Source organism: Pongo abelii, chromosome 7 (assembly GCF_028885655.2).
Source record: "Pongo abelii isolate AG06213 chromosome 7, NHGRI_mPonAbe1-v2.0_pri, whole genome shotgun sequence".
Taxonomy (NCBI): Eukaryota; Metazoa; Chordata; class Mammalia; order Primates; family Hominidae; genus Pongo; species Pongo abelii.
The window spans coordinates 30,033,888-30,044,541 of record NC_071992.2 but is presented as its reverse complement, the minus strand read 5'-3'; positions in this window follow the sequence as shown (position 1 = coordinate 30,044,541).

The following is a 10,654-nucleotide window of genomic DNA, read 5'->3' as shown; positions in this document are numbered from 1 at the left end:
CAAAAAATTATCCCGGCATGGTGGCAGGCGCCTGTAGTCCCAGCTACTCGGGAGGCTGAGGCAGGAGAATGGCGTGAGGAGGCGGAGCTTGCAGTGAGTGGAGATTGTGCCACTGCACTCCAGCCTGGGCCAAAGAGCGAGTCTCAAAAAAAAACAAAAAACAAAAAACAAAAAACCACCTCTGTGCTCCACCTGTTCATCCCTCTCTTCCTGGTAACTTTTGGCAACCACTGATCTTTTCACTGTCTCCGTACTTTGCCTTCTCCAGAATGTCATATAGTTGGAATCACACTATGTAGCCTTTTCAGATTGGCTTCTTCTGCTCAGCAATATGCACTGAAGTTTCCTCCACGTCTTCTCATGGCTTGATAGCTCATTTCTTTTTAGCACTGAATAATATTCCACTGTCGGATATACTGCAGTTTATTTATCCATTCACCTACTGAAGGACATTTTGGTAGCTTCCAGTTTTTGGCAACAATAAAGAAAGGTGTTATAAGTATTCATGAGCAGACTTTTGTATGGACATAAGTTTTCATCTCATTTGGGTAAATACCAAGGGTACGACTGCGGGGAAGGTATGGTCAGAGTGATGTTTGGTTTTGCATTCCCACTAGCAATGAATGGGAGTTCCTGCTGCTCCACATCCTCATCAGCATTTGGTGGTGTTGGTGTCCTGGACTTCAGCTGCTCTAATAGGTAGATAACTTATGGTTGTAAATTTCATTTCCCTAAAGACGTAATGTGGAGCATCTTTCCACATGCTTGCTTACCAACTATATCTCTTCTTTAATACGTGTCTGTTTAGGTTTTTGGCCACCTTTTATTCGAGACAGGGTCTCACTGTCACCCATGCTGGAGTGCAGTGGTGCGATCATGGCTCATTACAACCTTGAGCTTCCAGGCTCAGGTGATCCTCCCACCTCAGCCTCCTGAGTAGCGGGGACTACAGGCATATGCCATTATACCTCGCTAATTTTTTATATTTTTCTTGTAGAGATGGGGTTTCACCATATTGCCCAGGCTGGTCTCAAACTCCTGGGCTCAAATGATTCACCCACCTTGGCCTACCAAAGTACTGGGATTACGGGTGTAAACCACCATGTGCAGCCTGGCCTGGCCCATTTTTAAAATCAGGTTGTTTATTTTCTTATTGTTGAGTATTAAGAGCTCTTCCTATGTTTTGAATATACATCCTTTATCAGATATGTCTTTTGCAATATTTTCTTCCAGTCTGTGGCTTTTCTTCTCACTCTCTTGATAGTGTCTTTCACAGAGCTCAAGTTTATTTTAATCAAGTTCAGTTAATCAATGGGTTCTTTCATGGATCTTTGTCTTTGGTGTTGTATCTAAAAAGTTATTGCCATACTCAGTCATCGAAATGTTCTGTGTTATCTTCTAGGAGATTTACAGGTGTGTTTTACATTTAGGTCTGTGATCTATTTTGAGTTAATTTTTGTGACGGGTGTAAGGTCTGTCTCTAGTTTCAATTTCTTTTTTTTTTCATGTCAATTGCTGGGCATTTTTTTTTTTAGACAAAATCATTCATATGTCTTAAAGGAGTGTTGCATTTTCCCTTTGTGGGAGCCTTTTGAAAGTCACATCATTCAAAATTATTCTTAAACAATTTTCACAACCCATTAGAGAAAGGTTTCCTCACAGCCTCAGTCAGGGGCATGAACTTCTTATCATTTGGAAACAGCGTGGGCTTCAGCCAAGCACAGATCTGTTCTCTTGTTAATCTGATTTTCTTTTCTTTTTCACTGTGGTTAGTAGCCAGGCAAGGCAAGGCATTTATCAGTGACAGTCAGTCTCAGGTAAACAACGAGTTGGGGAAAAGGTTACTACCAACTTCGGTTCAGCCAGCAGCCATTGTATGGGGCCACGGCCAGAGAAACAGATCCGAAATTGTCTGGAAGGGAAAACACAAAGCAGAAACTACTGAGCGGGGTAGGAGGGGGCATCGGTGATTCAGTGCTTTATGGCTCCTTCCCTGTGAGTCATCAGAGAAGCAATTTTCTCTCAGGGATGGTAAGGACGGTTAGAGACGGGGGCCTGGTAAGTTGAGCTGAGTCTAATTCTGTAAAGTGAATAAACAACAGGGAAGGTGGGCTAAGCTGCAGTCTCCTGGCCTCGGGTGGTCAGGCTTGGATGAATGGGTCCCCCAGCAGCAGGTGGCTTGGGGACTTTCCCACAGTGGGCTGTGGAGGGCTGATCAGTGCCTTGGTGGATAGGGGAGGAGAGTGCCAGGTAAGCGTTGCCATTCCCTCTTCCCCACTGCTTCCACTTTTCCCTCCTGGGCTCACTCCATCTCTCCCCTCTCTACTCCCAGCTCGTCCCTCTCCACCACTCACTTGGTTCCTGCCCTCGCTCTAGACCAGGGTTTTGTCTGAGCTTCCTTCAAATCGTATCATTGAGTGTCTGCTCTGAGCCCAGACCCTGGACCAGCACTGGGCCCGGGGAGCATGAAGGGATTGGAGAGCAGAGGCACAGGATGTGTAAGACTTTGTCCCTTTTACAAAGAGCTGGAGGAGAAGTGCAGGACACGTCAATGCCACCATGTTGACATCAGGATAATTTTTAATATTTGTGTCTCCATCATAATGTCAGAAAACACATGAGTGCACTTTCATCTTTAAAAATATCAGGCATCTGTATTGATATGCTTGACATTCACTGGATATATAGTGTCCGAAAAGATGAGTGGTTGTCTTTGGGAGGGGCAGGGTGGCAGGGGATGGGGTATAAAGGAGACTTATTTTTCATGATATATCCTTTGTCCCTTCATAATTTTGTCCCACGTGGATGCATATCCTAGTGAAAAATCAGAATAGATAAAAGATCAAGTGATGTGCAACACAGAACCCTCCTCTATCCCCTGAGCATCTGCGGGGCTGAGGGCAGTTGAGGGATAGGGTGAGGGTTAAGGAAGTCTATTATGGATATTTTGTACCAATTAAACATAAAATAAAACCTAAAAGGCAATAGTGCATTTACATTTTGATATGACTGTTTGGATCCTGCCACCTTAAAATGCCTTCCATGCCAAAATAGTCCCATCAAGTCCATGTCCTACATCAGCACATACACCCCCCAAAAAAGGTACCACTTTGCACCACTGCAGCGCTAAGGAGTAGCATCGGCAATGCTCGCAGGACCATGGCGAGCTCAGATGGCCCCGGAAGGGAGGTGGGAAGGGGGTAACTGAGTTGTGTTTTGGGGCATAGAAGAGGCACGCACTGGGCATCTTGCTGATGTCAGTGTAGCTGAGCAGAGAGAGGGAGGTGGGGACACGGGAGGATGCAGTTCATTTTGTAGGCAATGGGGACCTCCTGGGTCATCCTCTGATACCACATCCTAGCTGTGTGTTGTTGAGCAGGCTACTTAACCTCTCTGTACCTCACGTTCTCTCATCTATAAAATAAGAGGAGGCCAGGCGTGGTGGCTCACGCGTAATCCCAGCATTTTGGGAGGCCAAGGCAGGTGGATCACTTGAGGTCAGGAGTTTGAGACCGGCCTGGCTAACATGGGGAAATCCTGTCTCTACAAAAAATATAAAAATTAGCCAGGCGTGGTGGCATGCTCCTGTAATCCCAGCTGCTCATTAGGCTGAGGCAGGAGAATCACTTGAACCCGGGAGGTGGAGGTTGAAGTGAGCTGAGGCTGCACCCCTGCACTCTAGCCTAGGCGACAGAGGAAGACTTCGTCTCAAAAAATAAAAAATAAAAAAAAAAATAAAAGTAACACGATGAGATTGATGGGAGTTTTGAATGTATGTCTATAGGTAGAGATCTTAGAACAGTGCCTGGCTCGTACTAAGTGTTTAATAAATGCTAGCTGTTGTTGCTTTTATGATTGTTACAGGAAGGTTAATCTGACAAGTCGGATTAAAGGAGGGAGAAAATAGAGGCAGACAGATCAGTTAGGAGGAGTAGGGAGAGATTTGTTAAAGCATACAGAATCCAGCTAGACGGGAGGAATGTCATAGTGTTCTGTAGCACTGTGGGATGACTTAGTTAACTATAATATATAGTTTCAAGTAGCTAGGAGGAGGATATTCAATGCTCCCAACACAAAGAAATGATAGATGTTTGGGATGATGGATATGCTAATTACCCTAATCTGATCACTTACATTGTATGTAAGGAAACATCACTATGTACCTCTAAATATTATGACTATTGTGCGTCAAAGTGATCAAGGCAGTGAAAACTCAGATGAATATTAGAGAAAAATTGAGGAAAGAGCTTAGTAATTAGCTACATATGCAGGGTGAGGAAGGGAGCAAAGTCCAAAGTGACTAAAAGCTTGGAGTTTGGGTGGTTGGGAGGATGCTGAAGCCATTAACAGTGGTCCAAGTCAAGAAGGGCAGTGGTTTTGTGGGGATGGAGGGAGCGGAGTTTAATTTTAGATGACTTTGAGGTAACAGTGGGACATGACAGCAGAAATGTCAACAGCGCAAGTGGAAATGGGTGACTGGTGCCCATGCAGAGGGGATACGGTTGTCACGAATAGATTCACAGCTCAGAGTGGATTGTGTCCATGTAGGAAGCGGGAAGGAGGAGGGAGGCTGGACTGCGTAATGTTATACAAGCCAAAGGGAGGGAGGTGCCATCACAGCCCTGGGCAGAGGGGCCCAGGAGAATTAGCACTGGGAACAAGACCTGGAGTGTGAAGCAGGAGGTCGATGTTGACATTTTAAAGCGCAGAAAACTTTCTAGTTATGACATTTCAAGTAAAATATTAAAAGCAAGTTAGAAATAAAATATGAAGCTGCTTTGCTTACTTTTGTGTTAGGCAGGATAAATCATAAAGAGAAACAACACACAAGAAAACAACAGGCCGGGCGCAGCGGCTCACGCCTGTAATCCCGGCACTTTGGGAGGCCGAGGCAGGCGGATCACGAGGTCAGAAGTTCAAGACCAGTCTGGCCAACATAGTGAAACCCCATCTCTACTAAAAATACAAAAAATTAGCCAGGTGTGGTGGTGTGCGCCTGTAATCCCAGCTACTCAGGAGGCGGAGGCAGGAGAATCACATGAACCCAGGAGGCAGAAGTGGAGGTTGCAGTGAGCTGAGATTGCGCCATTGCACTCCAGCCCAGGTGACAGTGCAAGACTCTGTCTCAAAAAAAAGAGAAAGAAAAAGAAAAAACAACATCAGCTGGACCACAGTATGTGCTGAGTCAATGTCTCTCAGCTTCATTCCAATAGTTCCCCCATCTTAGACATATTCTTCCCATCCTTCCCTTCTTGTCATTCTTCCAGCAAAGATTTATGGAACATCTTCTGGGTGCCAGGCTCTGGGAACACAAGAACAGGTGAGGTGTCCAGGCCTGGGGCAGTTCACAGGAGAGTCCCAGGACCCTACCACTTTATGCCACTGTGTCACTGTGGGATACTATCTTTGTTTAAAGGATACTGCGTTTATTGCTGTTCCCCACTCCCCCACCCTTCCAGTCCACTTGCTGCTATAGTTTGAATCCCAATACTGAGTTCTCAGATGTTCTCTTGCTTTCACTCTTTTTTTTTTTTTTTCGAGGTAGGGTCTTGCTCTGTTGCCCAGGCTGGGGTGCAGTGGTGCAATCACAGCTCACTGCTGCCTCAACCTCCAGGGCTCAAGCGATCCTCCTGCCTCAGCCTCCCAAGTAGCTGGGACTGAAGGCATGCACCACCACACCCAGCTAATTTTAAAAATTTCTGTAGACACAGGGTCTTGCTATGTTGGCCAGGCTGATCTGGAATTCCTGGGCTCAAGCAATCCTCCTGCATCAGCCTGCTAAAGTTCTGGGATTACAGGCATGAGTCACCGTGCCTGGCTTGCCTTCACTCTTATTTAGCCTATTTCTTTCTAGCACTGGTCTTTCCAACCTGATGTTGAGACACCTTCCAGGCTGGGTCCTCCCCGCTACTCAGCCTGGAATTCTCTTTCCATGCCTGCTCCCCTGCTCCACTCCCGCTCATCCCTCACAGCCCTTCCCCTAGGAGGCTTCCTGGATTCTCCTGACTGAGTGGGCTCCACTAGTGTTCTGTAGATTTATCCCTGCTATCATGGATTCTTGGTGATAAATGAATAGAGTCAATGAACCAGCTTACACAGTTACGGAATGTGGCTGAACTTGCTGTACAACTTCCAGAGCCCATGAGTGACAAGAGGATTAAGTGAGATTTCAGGACTTGCCATGTGTGATTCGCTGCCCTTCTCCATGCCTGGTGTGAGTTAAGCATGCATCTTCCAAATCAGTCCTATTTTCAATTCGGTTAAGATGTTTTTGAGGTTGGGTGTGGTGGTTCATGCCTGTAATCCCAGCACTTTAGGAGGCTGAGGTGGGAGGATCATTTGAGGCCAAGAGTTTGAGACCAGCCTGGGCAAAATAGTGAGAACCTGTCTCTATAATATATATATTTTATATATATATTATATATATTATATATATTTTATATATATAATATATATTATATATATTTTATATATATATTATATAATATATATTTTATATATATATTATATAATATATATTTTATATATATTATATATATTATATATATTTTATATATATATTATATATATTATATATATTATATATATATATTATATATATTATATATTTTATATATATATTATATATATTATATATATATATTATATATAATATATATTTTATATATATATTATATATAATATATATTTTATATATATATTATATATATTATATATATATTATATATAATATATATTTTATATATATATTATATATATTATATATTTTATATATATTATATATTATATATATTTTATATATATTATATATATTATATATTATATATATATTATATATTATATATTATATATTATATATTATATATATTATATATTATATATTATATATAATAATATATAATATATAATATATAATATATATAATGTTATATATATTATTTTTATATTTTAAATTATATAATTTAGTTATTTTAAATTATATAAATAATATATATTATTTAATATATAAAATTATATTAAATATATAATATATGATATATCATATATTATAATATATGAGATATCTCATATATTATAATATATGATATATCATATATTATAATATATGAGATATATAAAAGCTTTTAAAAATAAAATTTTCTTAAGTGATTTAAAACCACATTAATAAATTTATATAAATTCAATATCTTTATTTTCTATGTACTTTATTTAAGTGCCTGACTGGGCAATTTATGACTTCAGCAAGCAAAAACCCTTCCAAGTAATATATATATACTTTTTTTCCTGAGACAGGGTCTCATTCTGTCATCTAGGCTGGAGTGCAGTGGCGTGATCATGGCTTACAGCAGCCTCAACCTCCTGCTGGGCTCAAGCGACCCTCCCACCTCAGCTTCCTGAGTAGCTGGGACCACAGGTGCACGCCACCACACCCAGCTAAATTTTGTATTTTTTGTAGAGATAGGGTTTCACCATGTTGCCCAGGCTGGTCTTGAACTCGTAAGCGCAAGTGATCTGCCCTCCTTGACCTCCTAAAGTGCTGGGATTACAGGTGTGAGCTACAGTGCCCAGCCCCAAGTAACTTTTCAAAAGTCTTATAAATCTAACACATTAAACATTTAAATATATCAAATCTCAAGATTTCTTAAACATTCCAGCATTGTTTACAAATTTATTCAAATTCTCTCACATCTTTCCATTTAAAATCCTAAGTCTAAAAATCAATTGCCTGTTTTAAGTTGGAATCACAGCTGATCTGTCAAATAATCTGAAATGTCAAATTCTCTGAAAAGTGACACTTTAAACTCCAAATACAGAAAGGATCTCTAATCTTAACCCCAAAGTACTGACACTGTGGGTTTCATTTCACTATAAACTCTCCTGTGGCTGAAAATGGCCTCACCCTGTAAAAAATCCCAGGCAAAAAATTCAAGTCTAAATCCTTTAGTTCCAGAGAAAGGTCAAACTCCACCTGTGGTGCCGACATCTTGGTACAGAAGAAAAAGTGTCTGTTTTCAAAGGGGGTAATAACTTATTAAAACAAAAGTGATAGTTAACTTTTTTTTTCAATTAAAAATGGAAATCCAGTGTTGTCCATGTGCCTGCTAATTGAACAGACTGAGCTGGGAACACAATCAGAATGTTGCTGTTATTTGAACAAGCCCAGCTGATGGGAGGTTCTCGAAGGTCAACTATTATTTTGTTTTCCCAGCCCTGGGATGAAAACCTCAGCTCCCCTGACTTTTATGACTTGTCTTAGGTAACAGGTGTCCTTCCTTCTCTCCGAGCCTCTCAACGCGATCTCAGTTCAACAATGAGAACGGCCCATGCCATATGACATCCACATTTCCAGGGTGAAATTTCCATTCTTCCAGGGAGGGCCTGCCACAGGGGCGCCAGCACTTCTTCCCCGTTCCCTGGAGGAGGAAGGGCTGGGGTGCTGGCGACAGAGGTGAAATAAGGGAGGCAGGGGCCTTATAAGCCTACACTGGCTCTGTGTCCTCCGGGTCCCCACAGGGTTGAGTGGGGAAGGAGGCTGCTCCCATCTGTAGTCTTGGCCACTTACTCCTCTGCAGCCCTAGGGATGTGGGGTGAGAGGGGACTTTCAGTTTCTCTGTGCTGGGACCTCTTGGCTGGGACCTCTCTGCCCCTATATGAAGCCCTTTTGGACAAACCCTAGACAGCCCATTCTGGCTTCCTCTCCTGCGTGGCTCACTTGTCTCTTTTTCCACATCTGTAAGCATCAGCCAAACTTAGTCTTTTTTTTTTTTTTTTTTTTTTTGAGACAGGTCTCACTTTATCACCCAGGTTGGACTGCAACAGCTCAATCATAGCTCACTGCAGCCTCAAACTTCTGGGCTCCAGTGGTCCCCCTACCTCAACCTCTCCCAAGTCACTGGGACTACAGGTGTGTGCCATCACAGCCAGGTGTGAACCTGGCTGATTTTTAAAAATTTTTTTTGTAGAGATAGGGTCTTGTTATGTTGCCCAGGCTGGTCTCAAACTCCTGGGCTCAAGCAATTCTCCCGCTCTGGCTTCCCCAAGTGTGGGGAGTCATCGTGAGTCACTGTGCTAGGCCCTCACCTCTCTTTAACATTAGTTAAAAGGGAGGATGGAATGCACACATCTAGCTCCAGGTGGAAGCAATACTAGACGTGTGTGTTCCATCCTCCATTTTAACCCAGAAACTTCCATTCTTTTCTGTAACAGTCACTCCCAGAGTTACTTAGTTCGTTTTCTATTTAAGCAGATTGATTTCTTGCTACTAGTTCATTCTTTCCATATTGTCCCTGTTCACCAGTTTTTTATTTGGATGAATCTGTTGTCTGTATAGGGTTTAATTAAGAGGTTTTTCAAGAGCCCATTGGTAGTTGTTGTGCCAAGAAGTGGCTTGGAGCAGGTGGTAGGGGGTAAACGATGTCTGCCAGGCCACGTAGCTTCAAGATAAACCCTTCTCCAACCCAAATGCCAGCCAGAAACTTTGTTTTAGAAATTCAAGAGGAACCACTGCTCATAAGTATGAATCTTTGCAAGTTTGCAAATGTCAGTTTGGTGTGTGTGTGTGTGTGTGTGTGTGTGTGTGTGTGTGTGTTTTGAGACAGGGTCTTGCTCTCACCCAGGCTGGAGTACAGTGGCACAATCATGGCTCACTGCAGCTTCCAACTTCTGGGCTCAAGCGATCCTCCTGCCTCAGCCTCTGTAGTAGGTAGAACTGTAGGTGTGCATGACTACACCTGGCTAATTTTTTATAGAGAATGGGTATCACTATGTAGCCCAGGCTGGTCTCGAACTGTTGAGCTCTAGGGATTTTCCCACCTCAGCCTCTCAAAGTGCTGGGATTACAGGTGTGAGCCACTGTATTGGGCCAGTTTGTTGTCTTCACACTCATTTCTCTGACTAGCTCTGTGGCCTTGGTTAATTTACTGAGCTGTTTTGAGCCCGAGTTTCTCATTTGTAAAATGGGGACCTTAATTCCTCCCTCCGAGGACCATCATGGGGCAATACCAGGCATGACTGCTCAGCACATTACTTCCCTTTCTTCCTCTTGCCAAAATGTTCCTGTACTTTCTTTTCTTCAGGTAGATGCAGGTGATCCTTTGCTTGCTGCCTCAGCACCCTAGACATGTGGTGACCCATTCCCTGTTCCTGCAGAGCTGGACAGAGGCAAAAGCAAGTCTGGCCCCGAGGCATCTGGACGATCCGCCATTCTTTCTTGGGGAGTCCAAGCACTGAGAGCCCCTCTGCTGCCTGCCCTGATGGTGACAGCAGGTACCATCAAGTCTCCCTGCTGGTCACATTTTCTAGCCTTGCAGACAAGATGACGAGTGTCTGCAGCTGGTGCAGGGATCTGACTTAACACAGTCCCTTACATCGGGGAAAAAAGATAAAGTACACTCACCTCTCACCTCAGTAAAGGGTGTCACGCACCAGTGCCTTCCAGTGAGCAGGCATCTTGACATTTTGTGTGATGGGACTCGTTCACGATTGAATGTGCTGCTGCCCTCTGGATAAGAAAGGGCACGCGCTAGCCAGGGAGGCCTTCCCCATTATGAGTGAAGGACTGAAAGGCTTGGTGGTGGGACAACCAAAGAGGCAGGGGCGGGGGGAACAAAGGGGGCCAGCCATGAATGAGTGAGTGTAGAAAAGATATTAAAGA